The sequence below is a fragment of the Medicago sativa genome, chromosome 7, assembly GCF_051527215.1.
Source record: "Medicago sativa cultivar Bolivia chromosome 7, Bolivia_mono, whole genome shotgun sequence".
NCBI classification, from domain to species: domain Eukaryota; kingdom Viridiplantae; phylum Streptophyta; class Magnoliopsida; order Fabales; family Fabaceae; genus Medicago; species Medicago sativa.
This window is the reverse complement of record NC_140755.1, coordinates 55,984,981-55,997,199: the sequence shown is the minus strand read 5'-3', so window position 1 is coordinate 55,997,199 and position 12,219 is coordinate 55,984,981. Positions and strand designations below refer to the sequence as shown.

At 34.9% G+C, this 12,219-nt stretch overlaps 1 pseudogene across 1 annotated transcript; it reads right to left on the bottom strand.

Annotated features, from left to right (window-relative positions):
* Nucleotides 1–7,384: 7,384 nt before the first annotated feature.
* On the bottom strand, nucleotides 7,385–11,706 carry LOC146906918 (uncharacterized; annotated as a pseudogene). The gene is made up of 11 exons (XR_015020175.1): nucleotides 11,649–11,706; nucleotides 11,277–11,549; nucleotides 11,022–11,081; nucleotides 10,055–10,922; nucleotides 9,554–9,967; nucleotides 9,236–9,421; nucleotides 8,830–9,070; nucleotides 8,571–8,690; nucleotides 8,343–8,481; nucleotides 8,143–8,300; nucleotides 7,385–8,086 (listed from the first exon to the last, which is right to left on the bottom strand). The product of XR_015020175.1 is annotated as an uncharacterized LOC146906918 (transcript).
* Between the last annotated feature and the right edge of the window lie 513 nt (nucleotides 11,707–12,219).

The following is a 12,219-nucleotide window of genomic DNA, read 5'->3' as shown; positions in this document are numbered from 1 at the left end:
GACTTACACCATTACAATGTGGGAAAAAGAGTGTTATAACACCAAAGCCACTAAAAAAATTCATCAAAACACATTATTTGCCTCAATTGAAAGAAACTTGATCACTTATACTCAGCAAACTATACAGAGGCAACTTCTACCACAGAGAAGCATGAGCTGCACAGTTATAAGGCACCTCTCACAAAATACAACAGTCTAAATGAATTCGGCAAGCTGAAAAACAGTGATATGGATAGTCTGCTAGCTATGTCTCTCTTGATTGATACATCAACTCCCCACTGAAGATACAATACAACAACCAAAATCCTGAAACAGTATGCATATATCAACACTGCAAAAACTACAACACATTACTCAGACAGAACAACTCCAACTCGAAGACAGGCTAAATCAAAGGCAAAATGACCAAACTATCATGACTTGACTTCCCCTTTTTTGGATAAGAAAACATGTCAAAAACAATAAGATTAACGAAAACATGTAGAGCATCTCATCAAATATAGCTTTAGTTGACCACATTATGCCAGGTTTTGTTTGTGATATGTCAGGGTAAAAACAACATACTCTATTATCATATATCTTTTCTCTATCGAGACATGAAAAACTCAGGGCATGCGAAAAAGTAAAATACATCAAAACAACTTCCAAAATTCCTACAGGAACCAAAAAACATGATAAGTAATAAGCCTCCAAATTATTCATCAATGTATATCTAAAGACTAAAGAAAGCAAAATATAATCAAGCATCATTCTCATAGTTAGGGTACGTAAAACAGTAATTGTAGCCATTAGGGTTTTGGAAAAATTAGGGCTTCAAAATTGGCTTGGGACAACTTTTATATATAGATAGATAAGCTTTCGGGTTAACTTTTATAGATAAATAGATTAACGATTTAGTTAGGGTAAAACAGTAATTGTAGCCATTAGGGTTTTGGAAAAATTAGGGCTTCAAAATTGGATTGGGACAACTTTTCAAAATTGGCTTGGGACAACTTTTATATATAGATAGATTAAACAAATTGGAATTAAGCATTAGGGTTAGAACAGTAAATTTAAGCATTAGGGTTTAGGTTAAAATTAGGGCTAAAATAAGCTTTCGGGTTAACTTTTATAGATAAAAATAGATTAACGATTTAGTTAGGGTAAAACAGTAATTGTAGCCATTAGGGTTTTGGAAAAATTAGGGCTTCAAAATTGGCTTGAGACAACTTTTATATATAGATAGATAAGCTTTCGGGTTAACTTTTATAGATAAATAGATTAACGATTTAGTTAGGGTAAAACAGTAATTGTAGCCATTAGGGTTTTGGAAAAATTAGGGCTTCAAAATTGGCTTGGGACAACTTTTATATATAGATAGATTAGGGTTAAAACAATAAATTTAAGCATTAGGGTTTAGGTTAAAATTAGGGCTAAAATAAGGTTTCGGGTTAACTTTTATAGATAAATAGATTAACGATTTAGTTAGGGTAAAACAGTAATTGTAGCCATTAGGGTTTTGGAAAAATTAGGGCTTCAAAATTGGCTTGGGACAACTTTTATATATAGATAGATTAGGGTTAAAACAGTAAATTTAAGCATTAGGGTTTAGGTTAAAATTAGGGCTAAAATAAGCTTTCGGCTTAACTTTTATAGATAAATAGATTAACGATTTAGTTAGGGTAAAACAGTAATTGTAGCCATTAGGGTTTTGGAAAAATTAGGGCTTCAAAATTGGCTTGGGACAACTTTTATATATAGATAGATAAGCTTTCGGGTTAACTTTTATAGATAAATAGATTAACGATTTAGTTAGGGTAAAACAGTAATTGTAGCCATTAGGGTTTTGGAAAAATTAGGGCTTCAAAATTGGATTGGGACAACTTTTCAAAATTGGCTTGGGACAACTTTTATATATAGATAGATTAAACAAATTGGAATTAAGCATTAGGGTTAAAACAGTAAATTTAAGCATTAGGGTTTAGGTTAAAATTAGGGCTAATATAAGCTTTCGGGTTAACTTTTATAGATAAAAATAGATTAACGATTTAGTTAGGGTAAAACAGTAATTGTAGCCATTAGGGTTTTGGAAAAATTAGGGCTTCAAAATTGGCTTGAGACAACTTTTATATATAGATAGATAAGCTTTCGGGTTAACTTTTATAGATAAATAGATTAACGATTTAGTTAGGGTAAAACAGTAATTGTAGCCATTAGGGTTTTGGAAAAATTAGGGCTTCAAAATTGGCCTGGGACAACTTTTATATATAGATAGATTAGGGTTAAAACAGTAAATTTAAGCATTAGGGTTTAGGTTAAAATTAGGGCTAAAATAAGGTTTCGGGTTAACTTTTATAGATAAATAGATTAACGATTTAGTTAGGGTAAAACAGTAATTGTAGCCATTAGGGTTTTGGAAAAATTAGGGCTTCAAAATTGGCTTGGGACAACTTTTATATATAGATAGATTAGGGTTAAAACAGTAAATTTAAGCATTAGGGTTTAGGTTAAAATTGGGGCTAAAATAAGCTTTCGGCTTAACTTTTATAGATAAATAGATTAACGATTTAGTTAGGGTAAAACAGTAATTGTAGCCATTAGGGTTTTGGAAAAATTAGGGCTTCAAAATTGGCTTGGGACAACTTTTATATATAGATAGATTAGGGTTAAAACAATAAATTTAAGCATTAGGGTTTAGGTTAAAATTAGGGCTAAAATAAGCTTTCGGCTTAACTTTTATAGATAAATAGATTAACGATTTAGTTAGGGTAAAACAGTAATTGTAGCCATTAGGGTTTTGGAAAAATTAGGGCTTCAAAATTGGCTTGAGACAACTTTTATATATAGATAGATTAAACAAATTGGAATTAAGCATTAGGGTTAAAACAGTAAATTTAAGCATTAGGGTTTAGGTTAAAATTAGGGCTAAAATAAGCTTTCGGGTTAACTTTTATAGATAAAAATAGATTAACGATTTAGTTAGGGTAAAACAGTAATTGTAGCCATTAGGGTTTTGGAAAAATTAGGGCTTCAAAATTGGCTTGAGACAACTTTTATATATAGATAGATAAGCTTTCGGGTTAACTTTTATAGATAAATAGATTAACGATTTAGTTAGGGTAAAACAGTAATTGTAGCCATTAGGGTTTTGGAAAAATTAGGGCTTCAAAATTGGCTTGGGACAACTTTTATATATAGATAGATTAGGGTTAAAACAGTAAATTTAAGCATTAGGGTTTAGGTTAAAATTAGGGCTAAAATAAGGTTTCGGGTTAACTTTTATAGATAAATAGATTAACGATTTAGTTAGGGTAAAACAGTAATTGTAGCCATTAGGGTTTTGGAAAAATTAGGGCTTCAAAATTGGCTTGGGACAACTTTTATATATAGATAGATTAGGGTTAAAACAGTAAATTTAAGCATTAGGGTTTAGGTTAAAATTAGGGCTAAAATAAGCTTTCGGCTTAACTTTTATATATAGATAGATTAACGATTTAGTTAGGGTAAAACAGTAATTGTAGCCATTAGGGTTTTGGAAAAATTAGGGCTTCAAAATTGGCTTGGGACAACTTTTATATATAGATAGATTAGGGTTAAAACAGTAAATTTAAGCATTAGGGTTTAGGTTAAAATTAGGGCTAAAATAAGCTTTCGGCTTAACTTTTATAGATAAATAGATTAACGATTTAGTTAGGGTAAAACAGTAATTGTAGCCATTAGGGTTTTGGAAAAATTAGGGCTTCAAAATTGGCTTGGGACAACTTTTATATATAGATAGATTAGGGTTAAAACAATAAATTTAAGCATTAGGGTTTAGGTTAAAATTAGGGCTAAAATAAGCTTTCGGCTTAACTTTTATAGATAAATAGATTAACGATTTAGTTAGGGTAAAACAGTAATTGTAGCCATTAGGGTTTTGGAAAAATTAGGGCTTCAAAATTGGCTTGGGACAACTTTTATATATAGATAGATTAAACAAATTGGAATTAAGCATTAGGGTTAAAACAGTAAATTTAAGCATTAGGGTTTAGGTTAAAATTAGGGCTAAAATAAGCTTTCGGGTTAACTTTTATAGATAAAAATAGATTAACGATTTAGTTAGGGTAAAACAGTAATTGTAGCCATTAGGGTTTTGGAAAAATTAGGGCTTCAAAATTGGCTTGGGACAACTTTTATATATAGATAGATTAGGGTTAAAACAGTAAATTTAAGCATTAGGGTTTAGGTTAAAATTGGGGCTAAAATAAGCTTTCGGCTTAACTTTTATAGATAAATAGATTAACGATTTAGTTAGGGTAAAACAGTAATTGTAGCCATTAGGGTTTTGGAAAAATTAGGGCTTCAAAATTGGCTTGGGACAACTTTTATATATAGATAGATTAGGGTTAAAACAATAAATTTAAGCATTAGGGTTTAGGTTAAAATTAGGGCTAAAATAAGCTTTCGGCTTAACTTTTATAGATAAATAGATTAACGATTTAGTTAGGGTAAAACAGTAATTGTAGCCATTAGGGTTTTGGAAAAATTAGGGCTTCAAAATTGGCTTGGGACAACTTTTATATATAGATAGATTAAACAAATTGGAATTAAGCATTAGGGTTAAAACAGTAAATTTAAGCATTAGGGTTTAGGTTAAAATTAGGGCTAAAATAAGCTTTCGGGTTAACTTTTATAGATAAAAATAGATTAACGATTTAGTTAGGGTAAAACAGTAATTGTAGCCATTAGGGTTTTGGAAAAATTAGGGCTTCAAAATTGGCTTGAGACAACTTTTATATATAGATAGATAAGCTTTCGGGTTAACTTTTATAGATAAATAGATTAACGATTTAGTTAGGGTAAAACAGTAATTGTAGCCATTAGGGTTTTGGAAAAATTAGGGCTTCAAAATTGGCTTGGGACAACTTTTATATATAGATAGATTAGGGTTAAAACAGTAAATTTAAGCATTAGGGTTTAGGTTAAAATTAGGGCTAAAATAAGGTTTCGGGTTAACTTTTATAGATAAATAGATTAACGATTTAGTTAGGGTAAAACAGTAATTGTAGCCATTAGGGTTTTGGAAAAATTAGGGCTTCAAAATTGGCTTGGGACAACTTTTATATATAGATAGATTTATTCTTCTAGCATACTTTAATTTGATTGATAACTGTAGAACCTACCATCATACAATAACACTAGAGAGGCTGAGGAGCTGGCTTGCTTCACCAATTATTCTAAGGCTCTCGACACTCAATGTTGTTCAAGAGGGAGAGAGCTAAAAGTTCCAGATTTTACGAGGGGGACCGGAACACTTCCTACTTTCATAGAGTGACTAAAATTAGAGAATCCCAAATACTCATCACTACTTTCAAGCATGGGGATCAGGTCATCATCAATCTTGAGGACGTTGAACGTCACACTCTTTAGTACTTCATGGACATCTTTGCCACACCTAACTCTTGCACACCTAATAACCTCCCAGACTCTTATATTCCTTCTTTGGTTACTGGAATGGATAGGTTGCACGTTGTATCCTTTCCAGATGTTGCTGAAATTAAAAGAGTTATTTTTGGGTTGAATCGGGACGGAGCTCCAGGCCCTGATGGGTTTCCTGGTCATTTCTATCAGCATTATTGAAATACTAGTAACATACCCGTGCATCCGCACGGGTGCTGGTTGGTTGGGGACGAATTTGTGCAGTATAAACTTGACATTAAGTATTTGTAAACAATTTTTTTTAAAGAGAAAGAATTTGTAAACAGTTGAAATGTATACATATTAAACAAATTATTATTAATATTTTTGTAATGTACTCCCTCCGGTTCTATTTATAAGAAAAAGTTGGGTCAACAAAAGTTAATGTATCTGGGCTGAATTTTTAACCAAATACATCAACTTTTGTTGACCCAAATTTCTCTTATAAATAGGACCGGAGGGAGTAGTATATAAAACGTTGGATAACAAAAATGATTATTAAAAATAGGTTTTTCTATCATGTGCAAATTTGCAAATTTTTTATATAATGATTTATATTATAATATCGAAATTTTTTATATGCAAATTGAAACAATAATATTATAAACTTATATCATTTTTCTCCTAAAAAAATATCGACTAATATAATTTTAAAATATGTTTATCAAATTGCCATGCGTATAATAATCATTTTAAAAATTTATCAGTGACAACATGTCTCGTGTATACTTATTATTTTAATTTTTTAATCAATGACAATACGACACGTGTATTATAATTACTTTAAGTTTTTAATTAATGAGAACATGTCTCGTATATAGTGATGACTCGTCCCATGTTTAATAATTATTTTAAAAATTTATATCAATGACAACATGACTCGTGTATTATAATTACTTTAAGTTTTTATCAATGAAAACATGTCTCTTGTATTAGTGACGACTTATCTTGTGTATAAAGATAATTTTTATATTTTTAACAGCAACAATTTTTCAAGTATAAAATAATAATTTTAAAAATTTATTTGTGACAACCTGTCATGAGTATAGTAATCATTTTAAAACATGATCTGACGGCGTATTCCCTGTATAATTATTATTTTTAACTTTTTAGCAGTAACAACTTATCCCTTTCTTATATGGTGCAGACTTTTTTACATTGTATAGAATTTTAGCAACGACAATATTATAAATAGCAGGAATATTTTTTTATAAATAACGGTCGGTTTTCTGCATCAAGGTTAGTTTAGTCAGCGACAACTTATCCCGTGCATTTACATTGCTTTTGGAAATTTTAGTCAATCCTCACTTCTTCCAAGTATTTCAACTTATCCCTTTCTTATATTGTGGAGACTTTTTTACATTGTATAGAATTTTAGCAATGACAATTATTTAAGTGTATAATAATTTTCGACTTATAAAATTTTATAATATGTTTGCCAACTTCTCGTGTGTATTAGTGATGACTTGTCCCAGGTATAATAATTATTTAAAAATTTATATCAATGACAACATGACTCGTGTATTATAATTACTTTAAGTTTTTATCAATGAAAACATGTCTCTTGTATTAGTGACGACTTATCTTGTGTATAAAGATAACATCCATGATCAAGATGGGAAGGATGTGGTGCAGGCAGGATGTGGTGCAGGCTACTCAATATTTCTTCACTCCCGATGACAAATTGGAAAGGGAGTCTCCTCTCTATTATGGGAAGAGTTCAGCTGGTGAAACTTACATCCATGATCAAGAACTTTATATGGAGTGGGGATGTCAATCACAAGAAGATATGCACTGTTTCATGGAATAAAGCATGTAAGCCTTTGTATGAGGGTGGTCTTGGCCTAATAAAGATCCTAAAAACGTTAATACTTCATCCATGTTTCACTTATGTTGGAACCTCATCACATCTGAAGATCAATGGGCTATCTTTAGTCTCTTTAATCATCACATTTCATCCTCTATTTGGCGGGTGCGGTGGGGTTAAAACAACTGATCATTTGTTCTTGCGGTGTGATTTTTTCGGCTATCTTTAGTCTCTTGTTCCTTCTTGGTTAGGTATCTCTTCAGCTGATACATCTTGTATTTTGGATAATCATTTGAATAAGTTTGCTCATTTGGGAGGTACTTAAGATCTCTTAGAACTTCGCTACAGTTGGTTTGGTTTTCTTGTGTGTCGGTGTTATGGAAAGAAAGAAATAACAAAAAATTTAATCAAAAGGAACAACATGCACATCAATTGTTAGACAAGTTTAAGCTTCTTTCTTTTTGATGGTTGAAAGCATATCATCCTTCCTTTGCTTTTGATTGCTTTTTTTTTTTTACCAAAACAAATTTAACTATTATCATTAATCAACCAAGGTTCAATACAAGAAGGATAAGAATCAAAAATACGGTGACTAGCCCAAGAACAGGCCGCCCTAGCTAAAGTATGAGCAACCATGTTCGCTTGTCTCCTAACAAACTTCACCTCGAAGTTGGAATGTAAAGATAGCTGATAAATAATACTAGAAACAATAGCAGAAAATTCCGAATCACCATGGCTCGGATATGATAGAGCTTGTACTAGAGTAGCAGAGTCAGTCTCGAAGACAACCCGATCCCATCTATTTACATCAGTAAAGTGAATGGCATCGAGTAAGGCTACTGCCTCCCTCGATGCCATTTCGTTTGAGCCCGAATAAATTTCCCACGAAAGTCTCTAACACAACATGTAAAAGATGTAAGATTGTTACGGTCATGGAATGTGGCATCCACATTGCACTTCAACCACGTCTCCCTCGGTTTTTCCCAAACTGAGATGTTACCTTGCACTCTATTATGCCCTTGTTGCATAACCGATGGTGAGGGATGTTTATGAACCTCTTGCCATTGTTGCCATCCATCTAGTGCTGTCCTTCCAATGCTTGTTAAAGTATGATGAGCGTCGTTCCAAATGACATCATTACGTGCAGCCCAAATTTGCCAAAGAAGTAAAGCCACCCGACCAGCAATGTCTCGGCTTTCTAAACAACATATCTCAAAAACAAAATTTGTCAAACTGCTCTCAGTTCCAACTCGCGTTTGCAGCACAGTCGAAAGTCCTGCCCAATACCAGCTCTCACGCGCCACCGTACAACCCATAAAAGCATGACAATCATCCTCAACAGCTGTATCACACCAGGGACATGTCACCTCACATTGTACATGTCGTGATTGTAGTCGGAGACGCGTCGGAAGACATCCCCTGCAAATCCTCCAAAACAGGTTACGTGCTTTATGAGGGGAATTCACCTTCCAGATTCTATGCCACTCTCCTTCAACATGGAACCGATCAGTGTGTAACAACTCCATCATAGCCAATTTATAACCAGACTTAACAGTATACCTCCCATTACGTTCCATCATTCACACTATTCTATCATTATGAACTTCCGCAAACAGTGGTGTGTCGAGAATGGCTTGCACCTTATCATCTGAAAACAAAGATTCAATCTTATCAATGTCCCAAACTCGTTCATCGTCAGCCATCAAAACAGACACACGCAAATTATGCACACCTTGACTTTGTGGGGATTGAATCCAACTACCGTGGACACCTCGAACCCATGGATCATTCATCACGCTGACATGTTGTCCATCTCCAATTGTCCACCTACCACCATATAAAAGTAACTGACGCGAATTCCAAATACTCCGCCAAGCAAAGCTCGGCTTATTACCGAATTTAGAACCCAAAAATGAAGATCAAGGAAAGTACCTCGATTTAAAAACTCAAGTAACCAGAGATTCAGGATTAGACAGAAAACTCCATCCTTACTTTGCTACCATAGCGTGATTAAAAGCTTTGAAATTCTGAAACCCCATTCCACCAAACTCTTTAGGGCATGCCACGCGTTCCCAAGCCATCCATTTAATCCCTCGGTTGTTACTCCTTCCTCCCCACCAAAATGCATTGATCATCTTCTCAATATCATCTATGACTGAATTCGGCATAAGGTAAATACTCATTATGTATGAGGGAATAGATTATAACACAAATTTGATCATAACTTGCTTTCCCACCTTCGATAATGCTCGTCCCCTCCATGCATTTATTCGTCTCCAGATACGATCTTTGATAAAAGAAAAAACGGACCTCTTATCTCTACCAATCATTGAAGGTAATCCTAAATACTTTCCAGTACCCATCACATGTCGGACGCCAATAATGTGTGACAAATCATCTTGCGCTGCCCTACTCATATTGCGACTGAAAAACACCTCAGACTTTGATAAATTAATTTCTTGTCCAGATGTTGCCTCATAAGTTTTAAGAATAGTGAGATGTTGTGCTTCCACCACATTGGCTCTACAAAACAAGAAACAATCGTCTGCAAACAACAGATGGGACACTACTGGTGCGCCGTGACACACTTGTACCCCATGAATATCACCTTTATTAACTCCTTTATGTATTAGAGTCGAGAGACCCTCGGCCACCAATATGAATAAATATGGGGATAACGGGTCACCCTGGCGCAATCCTCGGCCGGGTACAATAGGCCCCACCCTGTCAAAGTTCACAAGCATCGAATAAGTAACAAAACTTACACACATCATCATCCACTGGATCCATTTCTCACTGGACCGCATTCACATAAGCACACCACGAAGAAACCCCCAATCCACTTTATCATAAGCCTTGATAATATCTATCTTGAGAGCCAATCCCCCTCTCCATCCCTTTGTCTTCCTCTTCATAGAGTGGATTATCTCGGTAGCTATTAACGCATTGTCCAATATGGAACGACCCTCGACAAAAGCTGATTGCTCCTCCGACACACATTTATCCAAACAACGTTTCAGTCGATTAGCGAGCAACTTTGACACCATCTTATATAGAACATTACAAAGAGATATAGGTCTAAGATCCTTCATACTATCCGGGTCTTCACACTTCGGGATCAAACAAATATTTGTTTCGGTAAGGTTTGAAGGAAAGTAACCGCGATCCAACCAAGAAACCACTGCCTGAAAGATATCATCACCACAAACATGCCAGAATCTCTGATAAAATGTCGGGTTAAAACCATCTGGACCTAGGGACTTGTCTGGTTGCATCTGAAAAAGGGCTTGAAGCAATTCTTCCTTTGTAATAGGTGATGTAAGCATTATATTGTCATCCGTCGAAACACACCGACTCATCAAATCTAGCACCGGTTCATGGACTCCTGCATTAGCAGAAAATAGTTGCTCAAAATAACCTTGTGCCATGTTACACATATCCTCTTGCGACATAGTTATCCTCCCATCATCCGCGCGGAGCTTACGAACCCTCTTCACTTTGCCGCGGGCTATCGCTGACATATGAAAGAACTTAGTATTCATATCCCATTCCTTCAACCAGTGCATTTTCATTCTTTGCTTCCAAAAGGCCTCCTCTTGTACAAGTAGTCGGGTATGCTTCTCACGGGTTGCGACATATTGCGTATGCATCATACCATTCGGCTGGGCACGGAGCTCCTCTAAAATACAAACACAATGGTTAATTTCTTCCTTAAACCGAACTCTCTTCCTCCAACCCTAACTTTGCAGCTTCGTAGAACAATTCACAACTCTATCACCGAGCTCTAACCCCATAGTGTCACCCCAACCATCCACCACCACCTCCTCAATATCGTCCTCTAAGAGCCAATTGTTTTCAAATTTAAAAGAATAATTATATCTCTGACGAACCGTAGGGACAATATCAAGAAGTATTGGAGTGTGATCCGAGTGAGAAGTAAGCAGGTTTGTAAGCTTGACTTCTGGAAAACGTTGCATCCATTCAGACTTTCCCATAGCCATATCCAATCTTTCTTCCAGCACTCAATTGGTACCTGGACTCTTGATCCACGTAAATGGGTGACCATGCAATTTAATATCGGATAAGGCACAATCATCCACCGCTTCACGGAACCCCATACAGAACCAATTAGGATGAGGATGAATACCACCTTTGTCTTGTTGAGACAATAAGTCATTAAAATCCCCGATGATACACCACGAAAGATATGACATATCTCGCAATTCCCGAAGTAAATCCCAAGCATCACGAAGACGGGCACATTCAGGAAAGCCATAATAACAAGTTAATCTCCAATCACCAGCTTCTCTATCCTCCACAATCAGATTAATGAAATTTCGAGAGTAATTTAACACATGACAATTAGAAACATCTTTCTAAAACACTGCCAGCCAACCGCTCATACCTTCCACATCAACTACTAGGCATGAATCATATCCCAACATGACACGAATATTTTCCATGCTTCGTGTATTAGCCAACATTTCAGATAGGAAGAGAATGTCTGGTTTGTGTCCCCGGGCCAGGTTTCAAAGATTTGGAACTGCACTCGGGCTGCCCAATCCCCGACAGTTCCAACTCAAAATAATCATTGGTCCCGACAGTCTTGGCTGCCAGGACGTGCCGATAAAAATGATGAATAGTCTGATTTGTCGAATCCTCGACAGGTTGTTTTTTCGCTCGCTGATGTAGTTTTTTTTCTATCAATCAAAAGTAAGTATTTTTGTGTATATCGTCTCCATAGAGACTAGCGCGATATTCAAGCCATTCAACAATCAATATTGTTCTAAGTGTATGGATTTAAAATGTGTGTTTGTGTAAACTATATAAACTATTTGACATAAAATAAATAGAGAAGAGATAAGACCATTTCGCTTGGGGTCAGAGACACTCAACCAAGCGTAACAATTGCAATCTCATGATTAAATAACGGATTCTAGCTTTTTAAACAATATTATCACAATCACTCAACAACA